Source organism: Lissotriton vulgaris, chromosome 5 (assembly GCF_964263255.1).
Source record: "Lissotriton vulgaris chromosome 5, aLisVul1.2, whole genome shotgun sequence".
In the NCBI taxonomy this organism is placed as follows: Eukaryota; Metazoa; Chordata; class Amphibia; order Caudata; family Salamandridae; genus Lissotriton; species Lissotriton vulgaris.
This window is the reverse complement of record NC_141693.1, coordinates 157,304,480-157,330,996: the sequence shown is the minus strand read 5'-3', so window position 1 is coordinate 157,330,996 and position 26,517 is coordinate 157,304,480.

Genomic DNA, 26,517 nt, shown 5'->3' with positions numbered 1-26,517 from the left:
CTCGGGGTCATCCAGATTTGCCCCATATACCGAGACTAAGGTAACCTGTCTGTTTCCAAACTTTAACTCAGCAATGACCCAGCGTCCTTTCTTGTCTTCCAACTTGCGCCCAACAGTAACTGAGGTGTCTCTAACCAAAATAGCCACCCCACGTATCATACTCGATTGTTTGGAGACTGATACAACTCTATAGCCTAGATCCTTCAAGAGATCCCTCTTACTCCATGGGATATGCGTCTCTTGTATGCAAACCACATCAGGTTGTATATATTTTAACTCCGCTGCCACTTTATGTCTTTTTATTAAATTATTTAAACCGGATACATTCAGAGAGCAAATCCTTAAGCAATTTCCCGCCATATTAAATTCAAACGTTTTATCCAAGGTGATTTAACCAAACTTTGTACAAAAGAAAAATTATATGATAACATGTTTAAGTCCAATTTCTGATCATTGTATCTTGTGTCTATTTTTTCAGCACTCACTAGTCGTGTTCCAAATTTTTTCCCCCTTTTAATTACACCCACCCGTGCCTTTACCCCCCCTTAAAAGCCCCCCCCTCTCTCCCCTCCCCGCTCCCCCATGCACCCCCCCCTTCGCTGAGGCTTTAGGACCAATGGTCCTGTGATGAAAGTTTGTCCCCCCTCCCCTGCCGCCCCCCAACAGAGTTTTCACAATCCTATGATTAAACTACAAATCAATACTGCCGGCGAGAGAACCCCAGAAATCCAAATTATTTAGACATTTGTCTAATAAACTGCAAATCAATACTGCCAGCAATATAACCCCAGAAATCCAAAGTTATTTAGACATTTTGCATCTCACAGCCCAATATCAGATTGAAAGCAAAAATTCCTTGGCGGCAGACTCAGTGGTAAAAAATCTGGTGCGTTCTTTGTGTATAACTTTGAGTTTTGCAGGAAACATCAAATACACCTGCGCACCTTTGCCTTGAAACTGAGCTATAAGTTGTCTGAACTGCCACCGTAATTCAACAGACTGCTTGCACAGATCAGGTCTAACAAAGAATTCACAATCAAGACCTTTACATTTTTTATCAGGGCGAGCCTTTAAAAAAATCTCCTCCCTAGCTTGAAAGCTGTTAAACGCCACTAGAATTGCACGAGGTTTTTTATCTCTAGGATTCGCCCTGAACGGAAATCGATGGGCCCTTTCAACCTCCCTGTCCCAATCCCATCTCTCAGTCTGTGGCATAGCAGATTTTAGCAATGAAACTATGAATCCTCGTGTGTCAGAGCCTTCTTTCCCTTCTTCAATTTGCAAAAATCTTAGATTGTTTCTACTGGCTCTATTTTCAATGTCTGTGAGTTTCCAATTGATATCTTCTTTAGTCGCTAGATGTGTTTCAATAGTTTTCCGCTGTTAACCCATCTCATCTTCCAATGAGGATATACGCGCTTCAGCTTCAGTTGCTCTAGTGACAAACTCATTATGTGACTTGACCAGCCTCCTGACCGAGTTTTGTAATTTCTTGCAAGAGTTTTGAACCTTCATACTGTCTTCTCGATTCTCTTCCCTATGTAGCATCATGGTCTGATATATCAGATCTAATGATATATCCTCAGAGCACTCCCCATCTTTATTTCTGTTAACTGTGCCTTCTAAGTAAAGCTCTTTATCATTTTTGTCCAATCTGAGCCTCCGAACAGTGCTTGCGCCAGTAGACTCTTTATCCATATTCTCATCCGGGCTACTGTGAAGACTGCAGCCAGGTTCTTCTTCTATCTCATCGTCCGGGCCATCATCCTCCATACTCATACGAGTCGCATACAGTTTAACCAAGCTTTCAGATGAAGACATAGAATGCTCTGATAGAGAAAAGAAATCTGCAGAATCAGTATCTCCAGCTATTGGACAAGTCAGCTCAGCACTGCCCGCTTTCTCATGTAGCACTTCACATAGAGGCCCTTTATTCACTTGTACTTGTACTTGTGAAAGGTAGGTGTGGGAGCACACTGCTTCACCTCCCAGCAGAGTCGCCCCTAAGCATCATGGTTGATGCAGTCCGACAAGCGAGTACACTTGCAAAGTCATTCAAGTGTTTCACCAGGTGGTTGCAGATTAGTGCTGGCCATCTCTGGACACGTGTTTCTGGATTATTATCCGTCTTCAGCAGAGATTAGGCAAAATGATTTGGGGTTGCTGAGCAGGCTGCCGTATCCTTGGAACGTAGTATCTCTCCAGGCGCGCAGGTGCCTCTCCACGAGCTCGTCAGCCCACAGCGGCTCGAGGGCAGCCTTTAAGTAAAAGGTAGGTGTGGGAGCACACTGCTTCACCTCCCAGCAGAGTCGCCCCTAAGCATCATGGTTGATGCAGTCCGACAAGCGAGTACACTTGCAAAGTCATTCAAGTGTTTCACCAGGTGGGTGCAGATTAGTGCTGGCCATCTCTGGACACGTGTTTCTGGATTATTATCCGTCTTCAGCAGATATTAGGCAAAAGGATTTGGGGTTGCTGAGCAGGCTGCCGTATCCTTGGAACGTAGTATCTCTCCAGGTGCGCAGGTGCCTCTCCACGAGCTCGTCAGCCCACAGCGGCTCGAGGGCAGCCTTTAAGTAAAAGGTAGGTGTGGGAGCACACTGCTTCACCTCCCAGCAGAGTCGCCCCTAAGCATCATGGTTGATGCAGTCCGACAAGCGAGTACACTTGCAAAGTCATTCGAGTGTTTCACCAGGTGGGTGCAGATTAGTGCTGGCCATCTCTGGACACGTGTTTCTGGATTATTATCCGTCTTCAGCAGAGATTAGGCAAAATGATTTGGGGTTGCTGAGCAGGCTGCCGTATCCTTGGAACGTAGTATCTCTCCAGGCGCGCAGGTGCCTCTCCACGAGCTCGTCAGCCCACAGCGGCTCGAGGGCAGCCTTTAAGTAAAAGGTAGGTGTGGGAGCACACTGCTTCACCTCCCAGCAGAGTCGCCCCTAAGCATCATGGTTGATGCAGTCCGACAAGCGAGTACACTTGCAAAGTCATTCGAGTGTTTCACCAGGTGGGTGCAGATTAGTGCTGGCCATCTCTGGACACGTGTTTCTGGATTATTATCCGTCTTCAGCAGAGATTAGGCAAAATGATTTGGGGTTGTTGAGTGTACTCGCTTGTCGGACTGCATCAACCTTGATGCTTAGGGGCGACTCTCCCACACCTACCTTTTACTTGTACTTGTGCCTGTATTTGTGCAGTCATGTCTGTTACATTCAAGTCTGTTCCAGCGCTCACAAGTGTATTAAAATCTGTCACAGACCCTTTCTCACTTCCCAAAGCTACCGCTATTGAACTCGGAGCCTGGCTGGAGTCGGAAGCCTTTTCCCCAGACACGGTCATCGAAACCTCCATTTCTACAGCAGTTGTTTGTTGAATATTAGAATCATTTGAGTCTTTTGAAACAATTGTATCCACCGCTTTCGTTTTCAAAGCGGTGAACATTCCTGGTATCTTTCTCCGCACACTTAACTCCCCCTCTCTCCCCTTTAATTTCTCTAGCGCTGCACAGCTCGTACTCACTGTGGAAGGCGGAGGGGGGGGAGTTATTCCAGCAATGTCAATCTCAGCCGTATTCACCGCCGTAGTTTCTGGCGTTTTCCCCGCCGTTTCAGCTCCATTAACCGCTTCAGCTGTAGCGCCCTGTCCTCCCGCTCTCCTTCCCTTCAGCCGCATCTCAACCAGTCTGCTAGAAGCACCACTCTCTGTGCTTAACACCGCAGCTCCAGGCACCGTAGTATCTAAAGCCGCTCTGTCTTGCTTCGAGCGGGAAACCACCTTCCACCAGGTGCGCTGAGTTAGGTATCTGATCAGGGGCAGTAACCGAGCGTCGCGTGCTCACTGTCCAAGCCGCTGACCAAACCGCTGCCACGCCCAGGTAAATACTATTCCTTGTATCATCCTAAGAATCCAGTGCAGCAGTAACGGAGGTTTTTAACTAAAAATTAAGAAAATTTCAGTCTTCTCGCTGCATTGCCTTATCTCTATGGGGTCCGGCAGGAGCAACAAGTCACACGTCCGACTCGGACGCCATCTTGCCCCCTGCAAAAATGTTCTTATCAAGGATTTTCCTGGTGAAATGCACCTGTTAGAAAATCCAGAGATGTGGTGCTACCACTGCCCTAATGCAGGGAAAGCAATTGGCGATGAATGCATTTATTGGTCTGTAAGTGCCTGGTTGATGTGCAGTCTTGCCAAGCACTATGAGCGCATCTTCATGAATGCATTACACCCTGCAATGGAGGCTGAAGAGGAGGTGACGCTGACTTCAACACGAAACTCCTGTGTACTAATCAGGGAGAGCACCCATAGGTGAGGTAAAGGAGCACTCTCACAACTCCACAAGAATGGACAACCAGTAGTGTTCCATTACAGGAAGTAGTTCCAAATAGGATTCTTTTGGCACAGAGGAGGCACCATATGGAAGTATGCATGTTTTGCCCTCAGTGCAGAATTCAAGGCATTCCACAAGCACACTCTACCACTTGGGACCTGCTTGCATGTGTTAGGTGCTTGTGGGGTGATCAACTGTATCTAGCCTTAGTGGCATTTTTTAAGCCAGCCTAGCCCTCAGCTCCCTTGGATTTTGTGCTCATCAGTGCTTAAAATAGGCTGGTGCTCACCGGCACTGAGTACCAGCACTTCTGAAATTTCACCTCTAGAGTACTGACTAGCTCTATTTCTTGGCCAAGAAGAGTACCGGTACCCATACGGGTAGCAAGCTCCGTACAATATATAAGTGCTGCCGAATATCTGCTGACAAGCATGTCAGAGGCAGAATCTACTGCTTACCTCGACTGGCCGGAAACCTAAGTGACGACAACAGCAGCACAATTGAACCAGGGTTTGTCAGGTCATCTCTGTAACCAGGTTGAGGTGTAAGGGGGTGAAACAGTGACAGTGAGGCAGAGCATGTGGTAAGTGAGGCACAGCAGAGCGGACATCAGCAAAGTATTTACTGCTATGTAAGCGTGAGAGTGTGAGATGCCAGTATGTTCCTGTGCGTGTTTGCATGTGTAGGTTCTGTTGCTTCCAGCCAACTTAGCTGGTATATAGCTGCCAGCCCCACAGGCCGTGCCTCAGGACATCCTATCCCATCTCTGAATCATGCTAACCAGGCTTAGCTTGTAGCAGTTCAGGGCAGTGGCATAGCAAATGGTTTGTAGGGGGTTTGGTCCACCCCGGGCGGAACAAGTTTTGCCCTTACCAGCAGCCCTGCGGGGCGGCTGTCGCGGGACTCACCAGCACCCCACTCCTTACTTACGGCCACCGGGCAGCAAATGCAGTAACCCCCATAGGCAGCACAACGTCTAGCTTTGCCACTGGTTCAGGGCCTCCTGATCTCACCAGTGGGGATCTCCCTTTTTCTGTGGGGAAGCTAAACTGTCTGAAAACAAATGTACCTTGGATTTAAGAGGCCATTCCCTTTGCAAAGGTTGTAACAGGCGTTTCACCTGCTATGGTTTTAAGGGGGATATTCTCCAGAACGTGTGATAACCATCGCAAAATTAACTAAACGCAACGTTCACCATCGCAGTCCATCGTGGGAAAATTACACCCTGTTACCTAAGTAGTCACAACACGGCGGTACCATGCAATAGTCTCAAAACAACAAATCAAATGACTGTGCTTAATCCAATGCGACAGCGCAAAAATGCGAAACCTGAACACAAAAAAAGCTGCAATGAGGCCAATCGCGATACAAAAATCAGCGAAAACCAGCAACAGGCCTCCAATTCACATGCGTCAGGCGGGAAAAATCACCATAAAAGTTGAAAAACAACCAGACAAATAAATGCCAAACAACAGCGAAGCACAATTCAATTCAACTCAATTAAGATTTATTCGATTTTAAGTTGCAAAATCATAAAAGCATACAGTAAGACATTTCTTTACAATAAAAAAGCATGCTTTAAAATAAAAATGTAATATTTACAATTTAAAAAGAGAAACCAAACACAGAGGTGTCAATCCTTAAAATGCGTTATATATAACCTCAGATTATTTAAAGAAGAAATAATATTAAGTAAATATACCTTCGAACGTTAAGACATCATTGTGCAGTTAAAAACATTATTTAAGCAGCTTCCCATTTTAGAAGATGTTAATAAAAGCGTTTTTCTTTGCAACTTACAGTCGCTTAATTGAAACACTTTGCGACATCCAAAGAAAATAAAACTTACAAATTTATAACATGATGGAGCGGACAACCGCCTTTTGTATTTAAAATTGCAATGACCCCTAGGTGGGCAGGTTCAATCTAGGTTCATTCGGTGTCGAACAATACACTTCAGGAAATTAACTATTATAAGGACCTGCCGTTAGCCCTCCAGGAGCTGTAAGAAGAGAAGTGCCGGACGACAGGTTCTGTGGCCTGTTTGCTTTAACAATGGAATAAGCCATTTGTTCCTAAAATCGTTGTGGAACTTGCAAAAGATGATGGTATGCAGAGTGGACTGAGTAGAGGTGTCGTCACAAGGACAGGGCGGGAGTTCTTTTACCCAGTTATTTCGAATTGGGAACTCAACCAATCGATGGAAAAGGTTCATCCTAAACCTAACCAAAAGAAAACGTTCATAGCTGGTGGTGTTATAAGTACGGTAGGGATGGATGGCGACTGTCGTTTGGATCATCAAGCTATGTATAACTGATGGTTTCGAGACCTCGCTCATCAAACACAGTTCTTCGAGGTGTGTAAGGCCTTCCTTGGAACCTCACGAATTAGGGGGGGTCGTAATAACATTTTTCCCAACCTAGATCGTGAAAGAACCTTTTCACATACGACAGCCACCTGGATTTATGCGCATTCTCCATGGCTATACAATCTGAAATTATTGACTGTGTCCAAATTCGACGCCACAGTAAAAGAGGTTCGGTCTTTGCTATGTCCGTCACATGGGAAAGTCCCAGCTCCATGTGACAGGAAAAAGTGCTCGTGCTCTTAGGGACTGAGAGAAGGTACCTCAAAAAGGTGTTTTCTACCCTCTGGATGCTATCCGTGAACGCAAAACCCCAGATACCCGCTCCATACAGTGCCACAGAAAGGCATTTTGCTTTATAAATTTTGATAAATTCTGGGGGGGGCTCTCTTACCCAACTTCCTAGAAAAATTAACAAGGGCTGTAGTGGTTCTTGTGAAGAGGAGTTTCCTAGTTTCTATAGCTGGTTTCCAGGATAGTTTATGATCTATCATTATGCCCAGATACGGGTATTTCTGTGTAGACGCTAGTTTTTCCTGCTTCAGAAAAATGTCCCTCATTTTACTTTTATGACCAGTGCCTGCCCTCATAACAAAGTTTTTACCAATATTAATATTGAGGTCAAGGCCTGCCATAAATGTGGAATATCTATTCAATGCCTTTTGGAGTTCAAGGGGGGTACGGGCTAGTATCACAACGTCGTCTGCATAGAGTAACACGGGAATTGGGAGGTTGTTCACTGCTGGAAGGTCCTGGCACCCCTTGATCATCTCCCTCTCCAATCCATTAGTATATAATGTAAAGAGGAAGGGGGCCAGGACACAGCCTTGCCTAACCCCCTTCTCTACTGCAAACTCAGCTGTTAACTCTCCTCCCAGCCCGAAATGCACCCTTGCTGTCGCATTTGAATAGAGTTCCCTCAAGAACTTGACCATGTTCGATGGTACCCCCATGTCCAACAAAAGAGACCAAAGTTTGGTATGGGACACACAATCGAACGCGGACGATAGGTCCACGTATACCATGTAAAGGTCTCCTTTTTTGATGTGAACATACTTATCTATCAAAAGTGACAAGTTTAAGGCTTGGTCAATGGTCCCCAATCCTGCTCGGAACCCGTACTGGAGATCTGAAATAATCCTACCATCGTCCACCCAATCCTGCAGACACTCGAGGATAACTCGACCCGCCACTTTACCAAGAGAGTCTAGTAGGGAGATTGGATGATAACAGGTTACCGACCCCCGATCCCCTTTTTTAAAAATAGGGACCAGTATGGAATTGGACCATGACTCACTGAGGCCTGTTGCACATGATGCATTCAGGACTCTAGTTAGGAGGGGGGTCCAGAGGTACATCTGGGCTTTAAAAAGATCAATGGGTACGCGTCTTCCCCTTTTTACTTGCTCTCAAAGCGAGAGCAACCTGATCTATTGAAAACAATGGGATAGGGGGTGTCTGTATGATCTCCAGGATTGGATTCCTGTATGTTAACGGCCCCTGTATCAATCGCAAAGATCCTAGAAAAGTGCTGGATCCAATCCTTTTCATCTATTGCCACCTCTAATTTTGGGGAGTTAGCGTTATCAACTAAAAAAGGGGACTTGACCACTAGCCAGAAAGCTGTAGTGTTTTTATGAGTGCAGCTTTCATTAAGTTGGTCCCAGAGTTGTTGCTTTAACTCTGCTTTCCTGTCCTTTATTACAGTATTATATATTTTCCTTAAATTGGTTATCTCATGAGGGATCCTAACTGATTTCCTTATTTTAGGCTTGAGTAGGCAACCGTACACTCGTGGTTAAACCATCCCTTCCTCTTCTTCGATTTATGTTTAACTTCTACCCAAAGGGCTTCATTTATGGCATTTATAATCATATCAAAATTAGAGATAACTTCTGCATCTGGTGTGTCTGGTGGTAGACAGCTCAGAATGGAGGGGAAAGCCTTTAATATCACTGATTTGGTGATTGCTATAGGGTCTACTTTTCCCCACTTTAACGCATATCCATTTAACCTGTTATGTGACAAGTTGTTTTGTGCCAAGATGGTACCAAGACTGCTTTTAGGGTTATGGGACAGGGGCAAAGTAATGCTGAGTGGATAGTGGTCACTCAGTGCGATTGCGTGTGTGTTAAATAATGTGTCTGTAGTCCTCCCTCCATTGGAAACGATGATATAGTCTATGGTGGTTTGGTGTCCTCTCCCGTGAAATGTAGGAGCCATTGGTATGTCTACGTTGTCCAATTTATTTGCTTGTATCAGGCCTAGTTCGAACATAATTTCATTTAGTGAACTACCTAGAATTGAGTGTCTGAAATGAGGGATGGGGTTATCTTGTCGAGGATACCACAAATGTTACGATTACTAACTGCGCATGGTCCCAAGTTAAAATCCCCCCCCCCAAATAATTGTCAACTGTTTAGCTGTCTTCCTTGTTTTGGATATTAATAGGGAACGGATCAGGCTTACCAGGGTCACTGCATCTCCATCAGGGAGATTATTATAAAAGTTTACTATGAGGAAGTTGTCCCTTTTACTTAGGTTTAAACTAAGAACCTGAAAGTTGGCCTCCAGTTTAATAGGGATTATTTCAATTATATTGACTAAGTTTGAGATGTAAATAGTTAGTCCTCCCTTTGCTCGTCCCGATGTCGAAGGTTGGGCAGGTGAAAAATAGGTTTTGTACCCTTCTATGTGAATCTCATCGAGTGACCAGGTTTCCTGAAAACAGAAAATTTCAAATTTGTGGATAAAGCCATTCCATACATTATTTGTTAACTTTGAGCTTTGGCCTGCTATGTTCCGAAATAAAGCAGTAATATGGGGTTTGCTTCCATTCCTGGTGCATCCCGCCATGCCTTTTGCAGATTTGACACTCAATTTAGGATTTATGTCCGCTGATGGCCCGGGGACAGGGTGGACCCAATTTATCCCGGTGGCCTTATCCAGAGACTCTATGCCTGTGACCTGGGCCTGCGTGGGGTTGAGGTGAATTTCAGGAGAATTAGGACATGGAATTGGGTCACTGCTCGTGAGTATTTCTCGTTGTTTTCTGTCCATGGTCCCCTTAGCTGTGCTCGGGGGATGGAGTCAGTCCACTCTCTCCATGCCCGAGAGAACAGCAAAGCGATTGTAGACAGGGATAGGGAAAATGGGTCGTTGATTCTGATGTCGGGATGGAGCCCAGGAATTCGTTATATTTGTCAATAGCGGTCGGGGATAGAAGTAGGTCAGATCGTGTGGTATTATGCCACTACTTCCATTTTCTGAGAACCAATCTGTGATGTATGTAGCTGCCCTGTGATCTCTGAAATTAATGATGATGATGTCACCCTGAATATCTTTTGGTCTATGACCCACCCAGTGGAGTCGCCGTACATGTAGGATTTCCCCATTCATGTTTGGAGGAAGCGATTTGTTCTGTCGTAGCCAGTTTATGACTTTGTTTTTTAGCTGATAATAGCCTTCTCTTTTCCCATCCTCTAATACTGGGACTCCCGGGAGTACCACCACAAACGGCACCGCTTCTGGTGGTAAATCTACTTATAACCTCTTAGATTTATTTACCCCTACTAGATTTTCACGGGCAGGAAAGTTCAGGGGATTTCCTAGGGCATGGGGTTGCCCTCCCACCCACCTGTGCCTCCTTAGTCCTTATTTCAGTGTTTTCCTTCTGCCTCGATGTTTTGGGAGATGAAGGTTTATTGGGCTGTGGGTTAGTTGTCTTATTTTTTTTTGGTTCCTTATGAACTGTCGATTTTATTGGTGGGACGGTGGTTAAGGGTACTAAACTAGTCTTTGATAAGTCCTTAATTAGCCCAGTGTTTTTTTCAATTGCTAATTCCAAGCTCCCCAGTTGCTGCGCTGTTCTCTTCATTCTCTAAATAAAAGGCAATAAAAGTGATCTAAGTAATTGTTCGATGTTTCCCATTTGATCATTACAAGGTATTTCTTTTATTAGATGTTGTTGAGGTGCAACTATGCTGGGTGTTATCGTTAAGTTATTTAGGAGACCTTTAGCAGGTTTGCCATGATTGTTTTGGTTATTTTGATTATTTTGAGGTCCGCACCCCCCCCCTTTCTTCTCCTTTTGGATGGTGGTCCTTGTACTCGTCTATTATTCTTGGGGGGCTGGGGCTCTTTTTGGGAGGTCTCTACTATGGATAGGAGCTTCTCTACTGGCGCTTCCACCTCTAATAACGAGTTGGAAAGAGAGGCTGAAACGTTAGTATTTAGCTCGCTGTGTATGTCAGTTGGAGGTGTTCTGTCTTGCAGGAGTAGTGGAATGCTATCGTCATCACTAGTTGTATCAAGGCCCTCATTATCTATTTGTTTGCTGGTGTGTGGTGAGGTAGCTAGTTGTATTGAACCCAATGATGAGCGCTTGTTTTTAAGATGTTCAACAGACAAGCGTCGCTCAGCCTATTCAATTTCCTTTTCTAATACTGAGGTGGCCCTAGTGATGAAATTATCTAGTGTTCCTCTGATTGACCCTCCTATAGTAGAAGATCTACCTTTAGACATACGCGAGGCCATGAGGCGTGGCGTTCAAAAGTTCAAGCCTAACCGGTTTAAGCCGCTAAATAGGTGATGTCAAACGAAAAAGCGACTAGTGCAATGATTACAGGGGATACCAGAGTCAACAGTAGAAAGATGACAACTTACTGACTTAAATTTCGACCAGTCCTGACCAACAATAAAAGGGACAGGGCCCGGCCCCGCCTCGTTTGGCCCCGGACGGCCACAGACGGCCCGCCCTTGTCCCGGGCTTAGCCCGGCGCTCCCGCGCAGCGGGTTCCTAGATCGAATATATAGACCACGCGATGACCAGTGGGCGGGGCTAAGCTGCGAACGCAGACCAGGTGTTGCAGGTCACGCAGGGACTCCTGGATGTTTGAGTCCCTGCAGCGTTCAAGCAGCCCGCTCAGTGCCCTTTCACAGCCCACAGCACAGCAGTCACAACGACGGTAATAGCACCTCCCAGGTGTCTTGGAATTAGAAGCGGCACCCGCGTAGCGGGTGCGGCGGGATGCAGGTTCAGACCCCAGAGATCCTGCAGCGATATCCTCCGATGTCAGGGCTCCACTCCAGGCAGCAAAAGTAGCAGTTCCCATATGGGATCAAAGAGTGCAGGGATTTATGGTGTGCAGTGACCAGTGGGCAGGGCTAAGCTGTGAACGCAGACCAGGTGTTGCAGGTCACGCAGGGACTCCTGGATGTTTGAGTCCCTGCAGCATTCAAGCAGCCCGCTCAGTGCCCTTTTGCAGCCCACAGCACAGCAGTCACGACGACGGTGATAGCACCTCCCAGGTGTCTTGGAATTCGAAGCGACACCTGCGTAGCGGGTGCGGCAAGATGCAGGTTCAGACCCCAGAGATCCTGCAGCGATATCCTCCGATGTCAGGGCTCCACTCCAGGCAGCAAAAGTAGCAGTTCCCGTATGGGATCAAAGAGTGCAGGGATTTATGGTGTGCAGTGACCAGTGGGCAGGGCTAAGCTGTGAACGCAGACCAGGTGTTGCAGGTGGACAACCAGAACCCCACAAGCCCCATGGAGGACCAGCCAGGGACCTCGAGGTCAGGGATGGCCAAGTAGAAGAAGAGTAGGAAGAAGTGGTTCAGTCTGCAGGAAAGCAACGGAGGAGGTAGAACACCATCAACAACTATTCATCACCTCCACTGTGTCATTGGCAACCAAAAATGGGCTATGGAAGTCCATCGTGGACAAGGTGAATGCAGTGGCATTGATGAAGAGGACAATGGAAAAGGTCAAGAGGTCCTGGAAGGATGTCAAGCGCAAAACCAAGCTGAAACTCACCAACAACTGGAAGGTAGCAATGCAGACTGGAGGTGGGAGTCCCACACCACAGGAGGAGCTGTATGACACGGAGGAAATGGTGTCCACAGTCATCAGCGGGGAGATGGTGGCATGAGTTGGGGGACCGTCACTGCTCAACAATACCAGACACAACAGCACCAGAGTGAGTAACGACCAGGGACTCGGGGGACAGGGGGAGATTAGCACAATGGTACACATGTAAAATTAAGTAGAGCACATCTGCCGACAAACCATGCCCCAAGCCCCCAACTCCCACCAAGAGACCAATGTATCCAAGTATGCAACATCTCAGCAATGCATAAGAACAGAAGTCGAAGGCACACTGCATGAAAGGGAGAAGGGGCAGCAAAATCAGAGCTGCAGGGGCGACTCCCCTGAAACGCAGCACACACACATAACATGCAGAGCACATCAACACTGACAACAATGTAGTACAAACCGCAACACGTCCACAACAGAACACAGGACACAACTGGTGCAGACTGGGTGTAGACACTGACCAATCACATTTGGCATTGCAGGGAAATGTGAGTTGACAATGCACAAGTACAAACACACATCAGTTATGTTGTTGAAATGTCCACTGACCCCCATCAAATAAACAGCTCCTCCCAAGCAGCCAGAATGTACACAGTCATGCAGTCTGTATGTAAACATGTACAATGCGACAACATACATGTGAACACATTATTAAACTGCATCTCCCCTTCACATTGGGAGAATCAACACCTCCTGCAGAGCAGCCTGAAACTCTCTTCTCTGATGACGAAGAGCACCACCGCAGCTTCCGATGCCCTCCAACAGCTAGTGGGCAGCCTCCGCAGCCCACTTCCAGGAGCTGGGCAGCCCAGCTGCATCAAGGGGACACCACCCCCTGCACAGACCACATAGCAGGCAGCACCCACCACCACGGCTTCCTCCCAGGACCCCCACAAAGAACACATGGCCATCCAACGCCATGTGTTGGGGTGCCAGAAGAATCTGGCTGAACAGGTGCGGGTGGACTTCAACTGCATGGCAGCCCAACTAGATGCCATACTTGAGTATCTAAGTCCCATCAGGGACCACTCACAGTCCCTAACGGACACCCACAGTCCTCTCCATGCTCTCCAATGGACTATGGATGACATCGCTGGAGCCCTGAGAGAATAGAACAATTGTCCAGTCAGAGTGGCTCTAGCCATGTCACAAGGGAGTTGGGAAACATGCAGAGGTTAATGGAGACCAAGGAGTGGGCGCAGGTGGAAAGAGCGGCTACCACGGCTGCATACCAGTGAGTCGCAGCTGGGGTCCTCAATGACCTCAAGACCATCCGCATGGCATTGCTGCCACAAGGCCTGGCACTGATGCATGCTGCTGCTACCACTACATCCACATCTCCGCCCCCTGAAGTGTCAGTGCCACACAGTGAGGCAGACATTCCACCTCTGGCCCCTGAGGTGTCACTGCCACACAGTGCTGGAGACAGGCCATCACCACCCACATGTGAGGCACATTAAACAGCAGTGAACGAAGATGCGGATGATTATGCCTTAGTGGTAAGAAGGACACAGTAGCATTCATCTCCGCCATATGGCCTGTTTCTGCCCTCTGCATCATCACCCTCCACTGTTCCTCGATGCACTCTGCGACACTCACATTGGACCTCGACATGGACTGCCATATTCTGTTTGATCGCCAATGACACAGCAATCAGACTGCGGAATGAACTCTTCCTTTTCCTTTGGACTTGTCATTCCATGAAGGACTCTGGCTGGCCCTCCACTGGCCAACATTGTAATGTGGGATTTGCATGGCCCTGTACTGCTCCAGATACAACACTCTACTGAATATGCATTAAACATTCCTAATCACACAGATGTGTCATGTCTATGGTCTTTCAAGTGTGGAAGTATGGATACATGTAGGCTCAGTGAATTCCTCTTACATCTATGTGACTCATGTCATTGTACTTGGGTCACAGGATAACATATTGCAGAATGCTGTCCAGGTAGCGCGACACAACAACAGGAGCACACACATTAGTTACTTCATTTTCCAGTCCAGTATGGAACCATGCCCAAAGCCCCAGGGTCATTTTTCAGACCCTTACGCTGGACTGGCATATGCCAGGCCAGCCCACTCTGCTTCAGGCCAGCCCACTCTGCTTACACTCACAGGGGGGGGACGACAACGCCTCATGTCCCAGATCTTCCATTTAGTGATCAGCTGGTCACAGGTCTAGTTGTCAGCATGCCACAGCCACTCCCTCACCGCTGGTGTACACCCACACCATACCCACCCAGCACACGAGTCACAGGACATGTGATCCTGCCAATAAAAAGTGCCGAGCACACATGCTCGAAACCATTTCTACTCTCTATATGGGTGTATCCAGGTGCTGTTCATGTAGGCATGAGGGCCTAGAGCCCTGCGACATCACATTCCCCCGGCCTGGAGGTGACATGCTGTCATCCACACCATGATACTCAGTCATACAGGGTCCATGACTTCCAGGGCACAGACTTGGTGGCATTGGATACACTGCGGCCGGCAAAGGCCCCCAGCCACAGGATGGTGATGTTTGGTGCACTGAGGTAGGGGCACCATAAGTGCAGAGCAGGTGTGCAGCCTGCGATGATGCCCCATCCTGGCAGTCCGGACTGCTCAGGATTTGTGTCCCTGAGGTTCCGTGACAATTGTAAGTGGTGTTTTCGACTCGCACGAATATGGTCGAGTCTGGTATCTATGAACCGCAAAGGACGAGTTTAGTAAGTGTGCGCAGTTTCGCTGTGCTAACTTAAACCGTTCGTTTGTTATGTGGGTTTTTCATCTGTACCCACGGGTTCCATCTTAGATACGGCATCCATTTTGTCTCTTGCCCTCAAGTAGCCAGCGAACGGACGCTGTCCGCTTCGCGACCCTGGGACTCCCAAGATATTGGCGGAAGACACGTGTTCTTTGAAAGTGTCTTTATGACAAGGGGGTTGCTGCTGTAAGGCAGATGGCGCCGCTCGAGGCTCATCTTGCCGCACGGACTTATTGTCTCAGCCGTGCGTCTCATTAGGCACATCCCTTTGATGCCTGTATCTCGTGTTTCTCGATACCTCCCCTTTTACACCCTTTCCGATCTCCCCACTGTCTCCGTCTTCCTCTGCACCTGTCTTCGTTCCTATTTCGATCTACTTTACTGCTGATTGGAATTTGCTAATGGTGGGAAGATGGGTTTTTACAGTTGGGAACCGCCAAATGTTTCCGCACTTATGTTCCGGACCTTGTGTGTTTCAAAGTGACCAAAGCGACCCCTCTGGGAGCTAAATGTGGGAACCGGGTTGTAAACTTTTGTGTTCAATGTTATCCTATGGGTAAAAACTGTATAAAAGGAGCGATCCACAGAACCAATTTGAAGCAGTCTCCCCGAACTACACTCGATGTACTTCCTGTGACTTCTGTGTTCCCTGCAGCAAATAAACCTTGAATCTTTGACGCCGAAGGAAGTGTCCCGTGTCTCTGTGACTTGTACGCCGGAGCAGGTTACCCACGAAGGTTTCAGGTGTTGTGCCCTGGCACCGCTGGGTCCAAAAGAACCCAGTCCTTCAGTTGGCGCCCAACGTGGGGCTGCATCAGTGGTACCGGTCCAAGCCCGACGATCGTGAGGAACTTCGTGTGAAATCTCCGAGGGAAGGTGCACCCCGCTTCATCGATCCTGTTGTCGAAATAAGTGGCCCGAAGACTTTTCCCGCGAAGATTCCCGCCTCCTGACGGCTGCGACGGACTGCTGCCCTGACTGTAGACCTGTTTTGGCGCCTGGCGTAGACCTTGGTATAGCGAGACGATTGACGGGCCTTCCTGAGGACGCCATCGATCTTTGAGTTAAGTATTTTGTGGGTCGCTCCCAGAGTTCTTGGTTGTTGACACTTTAGCGAGTGTCTTTGTTGTGAACGCTGTGTGAGTGTTTTTGTCGGTGACACTTTGCTAGCGTACTTTGTTGTTGTATTTGTTTGACGACTGCAGCCGCCAAAAACCGAGGGTTTTGTTCTTTGCTGGGACTTGGTAAAACCCGTAACCCTTGAAGTTTGTGAAACTCGGCTAGTGTGCAAGATGCCTGGTCGCAGTACTTTGTTCAGTTGTTTTAGACCTTGTGGTGCGGATTCCTTGCTGGAGGATTCGTGTCCGATACCTCCGGTTGGAACTCCTACTTATGACTTATATAGCAAACATGGGCTAGGCCCGATTGCTTTTAACGATTATTGGATTAAATATACAAAGAAAGACGGCGATCTTCGTTGGCCACCTCACGGTAGCTTCGAGGCATCGATCTTAGATAATTTAGAAATAAAGTTGTTCGAACATAAATCTAGGCCGGCCATGTTTGATGCCTTTCGGTTGTGGCGCAAAGAAGCCCGACAGAAAGAAATCAGACAGAATAAACGTAGTCAGCGAGATACTGTTGCTACTATAGTGAAGAAAGCTGAGCAGTTTCAGCGTGATAAGGAGGATAAGGATAAGGAAGTGTTTGAGAGACTACAGCGTATGACCATAGATAAATGCTATCCCGCTTTGCCTACGGAGTCGGATAAGAAGGAAGAGGCAGTTGAGGATCCTTTAATGTCCTATCTTATGAAGTCGCCACCTCCGTACGTACAGGGTACCGCAGCTCCTGTGGTCCCTGCCGTACCTGTTCTTCCACCTATTATTCCTCCACCAGTTCCTCAACCTGCACCCGCTCTTCCGACTGTTCCTGCTCCTTTGTCTGTTTCTATTCCTACTGCTCCTCCGCTTCCACATACTCCTGCTCCCGCTACTGCTCCTGTGTTGTTAACCCCTGCTGTTGCTACTGTCTCTACTCCTTCTCTTGTTAGTCCTGTGTCTTACTCTTCTCCCTCTACTCGTAATCGTAATTCTCCCCTTGCGACAAACTTCTTTCAGTCGCTCGGACCTGTTTTTGGGTCTGCTGGTTCTGATGGTCCTCAGAGACGTAGTCAGCTTCCTGGTAACAGAGAACGTGTTGCGCTATATAATATGGCGATGGGTTGGATGGTAAACCCTCTTAGAAATCCACCTCGTGTTGTCCTCGAAACGTTTAATCAATTCAACATACCGACTCAGAGATATGTGTTTGACGAAATGTGCAAGTTCCTTCATGATCAGATAGTGGCCAATGCGCCTGACGAGGTGCTGACCGCCCTGTCCGAACTTCGGCTTCAGTTCGCAACTGGACTGATAGTAGACACTAATGTCCGACGTGCTATTGAGCGGTTGCTATCTCTTCGTCCCGCTCCTATTCCTCATGCATTGTTCGTTGAGGACATTGAACAACAAGACGAGTCTGGCCAATATCCTATGCGTGAAGTTCCACCAGTGTGGATGCCCGGCGATGCTGCTGCCATTCCTATTGTTCCGCCGCATTTCCAGCGGGTGTGGATACACCTCCCATGGAAACGATCGGAAGTGCTTCAGGTGAAACAATCTTTGCCCGATCCTCGTAAAAATCCTACTGGGTATTATAAGGAATTATCGCAGCTCGTAGATGCTACGGTGATGAATCTTGCTGATATCGATATGTTGTTTGGCAACGTCGTACCGCAACCGGTATGGGCTAAGATTCGTCACCAAGATCACGCAAATGAATTAGGTGGTGATTGGGCTGCCATTACAGCGGCAGACGCTGGACAAGTGGCTGCTACTAAACCCGATCAGTTGATTGCTGCTCTCCCCCAGCGAATCATTGCATTGATGAAAACGCTTATGCCAGCTATGAGGGTAAATTGGGACAAGTTGTCAGCCTGTAAGCAGAAGAAAGATGAGAGTGTTTCCGATTTCTTTACGAGGTTCGAGGAAGCATTCATTGATCATAGTGGACAGGATATGGGTACTGAGGGTGGACAGAGGTTGTTTGTGGATAAATTCGTGTCGAACTTGTTGCCCGATCTAAGCAATAAATTAAAGAATTCAGAAAGTGCGTGGGCCGTTTCTACCTCAGCTCAGATATTGGCTACGGCACAATATTACGAAAATAGAGAGAAAGAGGAAAATGACCGTGCTGATAAAAAGACGAAAGAGCTAAAAACTAAAGTGTTGTTACAACAAGCGTATCCGCCGCGTTCTAATCAGAATGCGCCTCAGCAGAATAGATCACAGTCACAATCGAATCGATCGCAGCCGCGTAATGATTCCTCTTTCCAAAGATCTTCATTAGGGTACAATCAATGTGCTTATTGTAGACAGGAGGGACACATTAAATTCAATTGTCCTGCTTTAAATGAACGTAATAGTGGTAATTCGTCTAAAGGAGGCCGTGGTGGTTCACAGCACGCATCACGTGGTAGAGGTCGTGGTGCTCAGAATGATCGCTCTGACAATCCATCAAATTCTAATAACTGTTTCGATCAACGTGGATCATCGCAAGGACGATCTGCGCAGTACAATGTAGACGATTATTACGTCGATCAGGGAATTGACGATAGTAATTACTAGGACAGCCAAAGACAAGGAGAGGGAGTGGTATCAGTTCCGGTTGATCAGAGAGGGCCTTACGTCGCAGTTGCTACATCGGGCGTCGTTGAGCCTTTTCTGTTGGACACTGGTGCAGCGAAAAGTTCTATCATGCATTCGAAACTCCCTGGCGCACCTTTGTCTGGCTTAACAAATGTTTCCGTTGGATTCTCTGGCGCCCCCGTTAGCAATCCAGTTTCACGCCCTTTGCCCCTTCAAATTGGGCCACGTGAGCTCGAAGCTCCGTTGATTTTGACTACTGGTTGTGGCGAAAATCTTTTGGGTCTGGATTTGCTTAAACGTTTGTATGCGACTTTGTATTGTTCTCCTGCGGGTGTAAAGCTTACGTTAGGAGAGAGGGTAGTCTCTCCCATGTATTTGTCCCTCGATAAGCTTCCACCGGAATTGGATTCTCTTCCTGCGTCTTTGTGGGCGACGGGTCCAAATGATGTGGGCCTACTTGATATCTCCCCTTATGTTGTTCAGTTGAAGTCTAATGTGCGATTGCCACGTATTCCCCAATACCGTATCTCCCTTGATGGTGAACGAGCTTTGTTAGCGATCATCTATGACTTGATCGAGAAAGATGTCATCGAAGAAACTCGGGGAAACGTGTGCAATAGCCCTGTACTGCCCATTCTTAAACGTACTGATCCTACCAAACCGCCTGTTTATCGTTTTGTTATCGATTTACGGGAGGTAAATAAAATTGTGGTTCCTCAATTCCCTGTTGTGCCTGACATCACGGCGCTACTGACTCTGATTCCAGCTACTGCTTCTTGGTTTTCGGTGATTGATTTGAAAAATGCGTTTTTCAGCATCCCGATTGCCGAAGAGAGCAGGGACCTTTTCGGTTTCTCTCTTGGTGGACGTAGCTTCCGGTTCAAACGCGCTCCTCAGGGCTACTGTGAAAGTCCATCGATTTACAGTCAAGCCTTGAAGGGTCAACTGGATGCGTTTAGGTTGCCGGTTGGTGCGGCTTTAATCCAATACGTCGACGACCTATTGGTGGCTGCTGATACTCAGGACATTTGCAAAATTGCTACAGTGTCGTTGCTGCAACATCTCTGTGAGTTAAATCACAAGGTGTCACCTTCTAAACTCCAATATTGTTGTCAAGAAGTAACCTATCTAGGTCACTTATTGTCAAAGGAGGGAAGGAGATTGACCCCAGAGAGAATTGCAGCGATTGCGCGAATGGCTGTGCCACAAACCCAAAGAGATGTGCGTGCCTTTCTAGGTATCACGTCGTACTGCAGGCAGTGGATTCCTAATTTTTCATTGCTAGCGAAACCATTGGTGGCTCTTACGTGCAAGGATGTTTCAACTCCTTTACCATGGACGGAAGAATGTCAGAACAGTTTTTCTGAATTACGTGATTCATTGTGTTCGGCTCCTGTGTTAGGTACCCCTGATTACAGCAAGCCGTTCACGTTATATGTTCACGAGAGGGAAGGTTGTGCTTTGAGTGTCTTAACGCAACCTTTTGGTGGTAAGCAACGTCCATGTGCATATTTTTCCTCGACCTTAGACCCAGTAGCTAGAGCATTGCCGAGTTGTTTGAGAGCAACTGCGGCAGCTGCGGTCTCCATCCGACAATCAGCAGGATTGGTCATGGATAATATGCTTACGGTGATGGTTCCGCATGCAGTCGATACTCTTTTGAATCGAACGAAAACTCAGCACTTGACGAGTGCGAGGTTGTCTGGGTACGAATTGACGCTCTTGGCAAGCCACATTCAGATAAAACGTTGTAATGTCCTAAATCCGGCAACTTTGTTACCAATTAGTGCAGAGTCAGATGAAGTAGCAGAACATGACTGTTACTTGCGGACAGAAGAGGAAACGAAAGGTCGTGTGGACCTTAAAAACACCCCATTGGAGGACCCGGATGGCACTCTGTATGTGGATGGGTCATGTTTTAAGTTGCCGAATGGCGATGTGACTACTGCTTATGCTGTTGTAACATTGAATACTGTTGTTGAGACTGCAAGATTGAATCAGAATTCTGCCCAAGCTGCAGAGCTGATTGCTCTCACTAGAGCATGTGTATTAGCAAAAGGGAAACGTGTGAATGTGTACACCGATAGCCAGTACGCTTTCGGTGTAGCGCATAGTTTTGGACGATTGTGGCGAGAGCGTGGTTTCTTGACGTCGCATGGCACGAAAATACAGCATGGCCAGCTTGTGAACGATCTTTTGGATGCATTGACTTTGCCTGCACAAGTTGCAATTGTTAAGTGTAGTGCGCATCGTAAAGTGACGGATGATGTTGGTCGTGGTAATGCGTTTGCAGATGAGATTGCTAAGGAGACTGCCCGGAACCTTAGCACTCGAATGTATGTGACGAGTTCGGTTAGGTGGCCTGCAGAATCGAGTATGTGTGAAGATACCATAGAGAGCGTGAAAGCAATTCAGAATGAGGCCACCGACACTGAAAAGACGAAGTGGAAAGAAAGTACGGGAAAGTTGGATGTGAATGGTTGCTGGATTGATTTGTCGGATCAGAAAAGATGGATGTTGCCTGATGCGTATGTGCTGGCCGTTGTGACAATGGCACATGGGTTAGCACATATTAGCGCAAAAGGCATTTGCAAGTTGCTGGCTGATGTGTGGAAGAATGATGGCATTATAAAGTGTGCTGAACGTCTGGTGAAGAATTGTATGGTGTGTATAATGTACAATCCTGGCAAAGGAACCCCAACTCCCCCTGGCAGTTTTGCTCCTCCTTCGTATCCCTTTGAGGTGATCCAATTGGACTTCATCCATATGGAGCGATGCAATAACCTGAAATACGTTCTGGTTGTGGTTTGCGCATTCTCCCGATGGATCGAGGCCTATCCCCTCAAAGACAATACTGCTTTGTCTACTGCGAAAATCCTACTGAAGGAATACTTTCCTCGGTATGGAATGCCTAGAGTCGTGTGGTCAGATAATGGAAGTGAGTTTGTTGGAAGTGTGATGAAGAGTGTGTGTAAGGGCCTTGGAATTAATCAAAAATTCCATAGCGCCAATCATCCCCAGTCAGCTGGATTGGTTGAGGGGTACAATGGCACCCTTAAACTAAAACTAGCGAAGATTCAGGCTACGACTGGACTTTCGTGGCCTGATGCTTTGCCTCTAGCACTACTGTCAACTAGGGCGACTGTACACTCCCGAATAGGGCTTAGTCCCTATGAGATAGTGTTCGGCCGTCCTGCGAATGTGTGGGGGGTTCCTAGGCCAGGAATATTCTCTGATCTTGAGTATCCGATGTTGATTGACTACTTACATGACTTGACTGCTAAACTGAGGTTAATTCACCAACAGGTTTACGACGCCTTGCCGACGCAGACGGAGGGTCCAGGCCACCAGCTCCAGCCCGGGGACTGGGTGGTTACTCGTAACTTCTCACGCAAGAACAATCTGGACCCCCGATTTGTCGGACCTTACCAGGTACTCCTGGCCACGAGGACTGCCGTTCGTCTTGAGGGGCGGAAAAATTGGGTACATGCTACCCATTGTAAGCGAGTCCCTATTCCCTTGCCGGCAGACCCGTGGGTAAGGAAAGGCATTGCGTCAACAGAAACAGAAACATTGCCGGCGTTTGTACCTTTTAGCGACGCACAGCTTGTTGGAGAACCCTCAGCGCAGCAGAGAGCCACTGTTGAACACTTGTCAGCAAAAGACTCAAGACCAGATCAACCAACTGATCAGCAGGACGCTGTTTCTTCAACGGATCCTTTGTTCGACGAGCAGACACGTCCCGGGAAACATCGATATTCTTTGCGATCTCACACTAAGGACAAATAAAATTCTCTTGCTTTGCTGAAATTGACAACTGCAATATCCTCGTTTCCCATGATCAATTTTGAACATTCGTATCATTGAAAGTTTTTTGTACATATATCAAGCTTCTTCCTTGTATCTTTTTACTTCCACAGCTGAGAAATATTGTGCTAATATATATACATATTGTGTATTGAGGGCCGTAGGGCCGCGCGCGTACTTCCTTCTGGACAGTAGGTCTTGACGCTAGGTTAAAGGCCGTCGGTTCCTAGGAACCCCTGGGGATTGACTATTGCTGCACAGAACGAAGTACGTCAAGAAACGTTGCGGACGGTCGTAGGGAATGGCATTTTCGAAGCTGAATGATTTGGAAGGAGCTCAGGCGTACAGAGTCAAGCTGCAGCAACTCAGTCGTACCAAATGTTTCATATTTCAATTGTTTGTGTTGTTTCTGACTGCTTCTGCATTTTTGACGGGTGGGGTGTATTACACTATGTCTTACTTCTTACTTGCTACCCCTACTCCTACTCCTTACCCTAACCTTACTTCTACTGCTTCTCCTCATTCCTTTCATATGTTACCGGAACACGAGCAGGCTAGACGTGTAGAATTCCGCAACAATTCCTTTATTCAGCTCCTCCATCAGCATCAGTTAGTGGTTAACACTACTAATTGTTGGGTGTGTGGGTTGATGCCACATACTACGGGTAAGGGAATTCCATATCTGGTATTACCGTATAGTTCCCAAGGGTCAGCTCGAGCATTCCAAACAATGTTTCGAAGCGCACTGGGTTTCCACCCCACTCAAGAACAACGTTCCCCCTACTCTGGTCCTACCTCGTATCAGAGGCTGCTATCGATGGCAATAGAGGATATGGAAGATGAGATCCATGATCCTTTTCTTATCCCTGAAGAAGAGGTACAAGCCTATAGGGTCCTAAGTAGAGGGGAATATAGTATGTTCATTAGTGAAAAGCAGCTTAAAAGCTCGCCTCCAATATGGGTCGTACCCCACACTGGTAATCTTTGTCTTATGGGTCGTGGTTCGCAAGCCCCACTTGGAGCAAGTGCTTGCACTGAAAGTTACGTTCTGCCAATGTTCTCGTCCCCTGTGTTTCTGGCTGCCAAGGGTACCTACTTTATCTGTTATGATCGTGCATACACATGGTTGCCCGCAGACTTCATGGGCTCATGTTTCATTGCAAATCTGTTGCCTCCGACGTTCACTGTAGATGCCGATTATCATAAGACTAGAGTTGTACGAGGCGTAATTAGCGAAGAGGATACTGCCGGTCAAGAGGCAGGAGACTTTTTCAAGGGTTTCCTCCCGTTTTGGGGACCTATGGTTAATAGTAGGAACCTGAGACAGTTGACTCGAGTGGTAGAATCGACAGCTAATATTACTGCCAGTGCCCTTGGTAATATCACCACAGAACTTCAGGCGGAGAGACTTATGACGTTACAAAACCGTATGGTTTTAGATGTCGTCTTAGCAGATCGCGGTGGGGTATGTAAAGTGATCCATTCGAGCTGCTGCATTTTCATTCCAGATAATGCTCCTACTGTCTATCAAGCCATCTCGAAGTTGCATAAGATCTCCGAATCCATACACGTGGATGTAGGGGATTGGACGCTACTTGGATGGTTTTGGGGCCTGATGTCGACTTGGGGTTGGAAGATTCTGATGATCATCGGGGTTGTGGTAGTGTTCCTGTTCACGTGTTGCCTTTGCGTGCAGTGTGGTCCTGCCTTATGTGGCCTCTGTGCTACAACGTGTATGAGACAACCATCTGTTACCAAGGGGACTCGGTTGGGCAGAGCTATGCTACAACAACATCTCGATGGTCTGATGAATATCGAATATGATTCCGACTAGTGCTTGCCTACATGAGGGCAAAAGGAGCGTCTGAGGTTCCGTGACAATTGTAAGTGGTGTTTTCGACTCGCACGAATATGGTCGAGTCTGGTATCTATGAACCGCAAATGACGAGTTTAGTAAGTGTGCGCAGTTTCGCTGTGCTAACTTAAACCGTTCGTTTGTTATGTGGGTTTTTCATCTGTACCCACGGGTTCCATCTTAGATACGGCATCCATTTTGTCTCTTGCCCTCAAGTAGCCAGCGAACGGACGCTGTCCGCTTCGCGACCCTGGGACTCCCAAGATATTGGCGGAAGACACGTGTTCTTTGAAAGTGTCTTTATGACAAGGGGGTTGCTGCTGTAAGGCAGATGGCGCCGCTCGAGGCTCATCTTGCCGCACGGACTTATTGTCTCAGCCGTGCATCTCATTAGGCACATCCCTTTGATGCCTGTATCTCGTGTTTCTCGATACCTCCCCTTTTACACCCTTTCCGATCTCCCCACTGTCTCCGTCTTCCTCTGCACCTGTCTTCGTTCCTATTTCGATCTACTTTACTGCTGATTGGAATTTGCTAATGGTGGGAAGATGGGTTTTTACAGTTGGGAACCGCCAAATGTTTCCGCACTTATGTTCCGGACCTTGTGTGTTTCAAAGTGACCAAAGCGACCCCTCTGGGAGCTAAATGTGGGAACCGGGTTGTAAACTTTTGTGTTCAATGTTATCCTATGGGTAAAAACTGTATAAAAGGAGCGATCCACAGAACCAATTTGAAGCAGTCTCCCCGAACTACACTCGATGTACTTCCTGTGACTTCTGTGTTCCCTGCAGCAAATAAACCTTGAATCTTTGACGCCGAAGGAAGTGTCCCGTGTCTCTGTGACTTGTACGCCGGAGCAGGTTACCCACGAAGGTTTCAGGTGTTGTGCCCTGGCACCGCTGGGTCCAAAAGAACCCAGTCCTTCATCCCCTGCTGGACCAAAGTGTAGGACAGAGCCAGCGGGCAGCATGGGCCTACCGCCACGTGGCGTCGCCTCCCGGATCACAGAGTTAGTGGCAACTCAAGGGCTGAGTGGCTGTGCAGCCTGCGATGATGCCAGGTACACTGGTATATCCACTGCCATGGCGAAATCAAGACCCAGAATCAAATGTGAGACCTGGTGGCCCGCGGGGCTGCATGATGTGGAGGATGCCATGTCCGCGGGCCCTGGGCTTGGGGCTTGCACTGGCACGTGGTGGGCCCTCATTGCGACATGTCGGTGGCAGAAGGTGAGCAGTGAGGCCTGGGTGTGCAGGGGAGGGCATGCGCTGCTGGGCAGCAGGAGGGCCTGGGGGGCAGCTGCCTGGGTGTGCAGGGGTGGGCATGCACTGCTGGGTGGTGGGAGGGGCTGGGGTGCAGCTGCCTTGGTGCGCAGGAGTAGGCATGCACCGCTAGGCAGCGGGAGGGGCTGGGGTGCAGCTGCCTGGTTGCACATGGGCGGCCATGCAGTGCTGGGCGGTGGGAGGGGCTGAGGTGCAGCTGCATGGGTGCGCAGGGGCGGACAGGTGAAGATGTCATGTGCAACTGTATGTACTTTGCCATTCTTGTATCTGGATTTTGTTTCAGATGAGGGATCTGTTTCAGATGAGGGACCTGGTGAACTGCGCAACATACCGGCTCGTGGTTGGAGACACCGGTGGCAGCAGGTGAGCAGTGAGGCCTGGGTGCGCAGTGTCGGTACTCTCGCTCCCTGTCCCTCGCTTCTTTTATCTGTGTCTCTCCCTCCCTCTTTTTCTGTCTTTCTCTCTCTCTCCCTTTCTTTACATCTTCGTCTCTCTCTCCCTCTCTTTCCGTCTTCCTCTTCCTCTCTCTCTCCCTCTCTTTCCGTCTTCCTCTCTCTCTCCC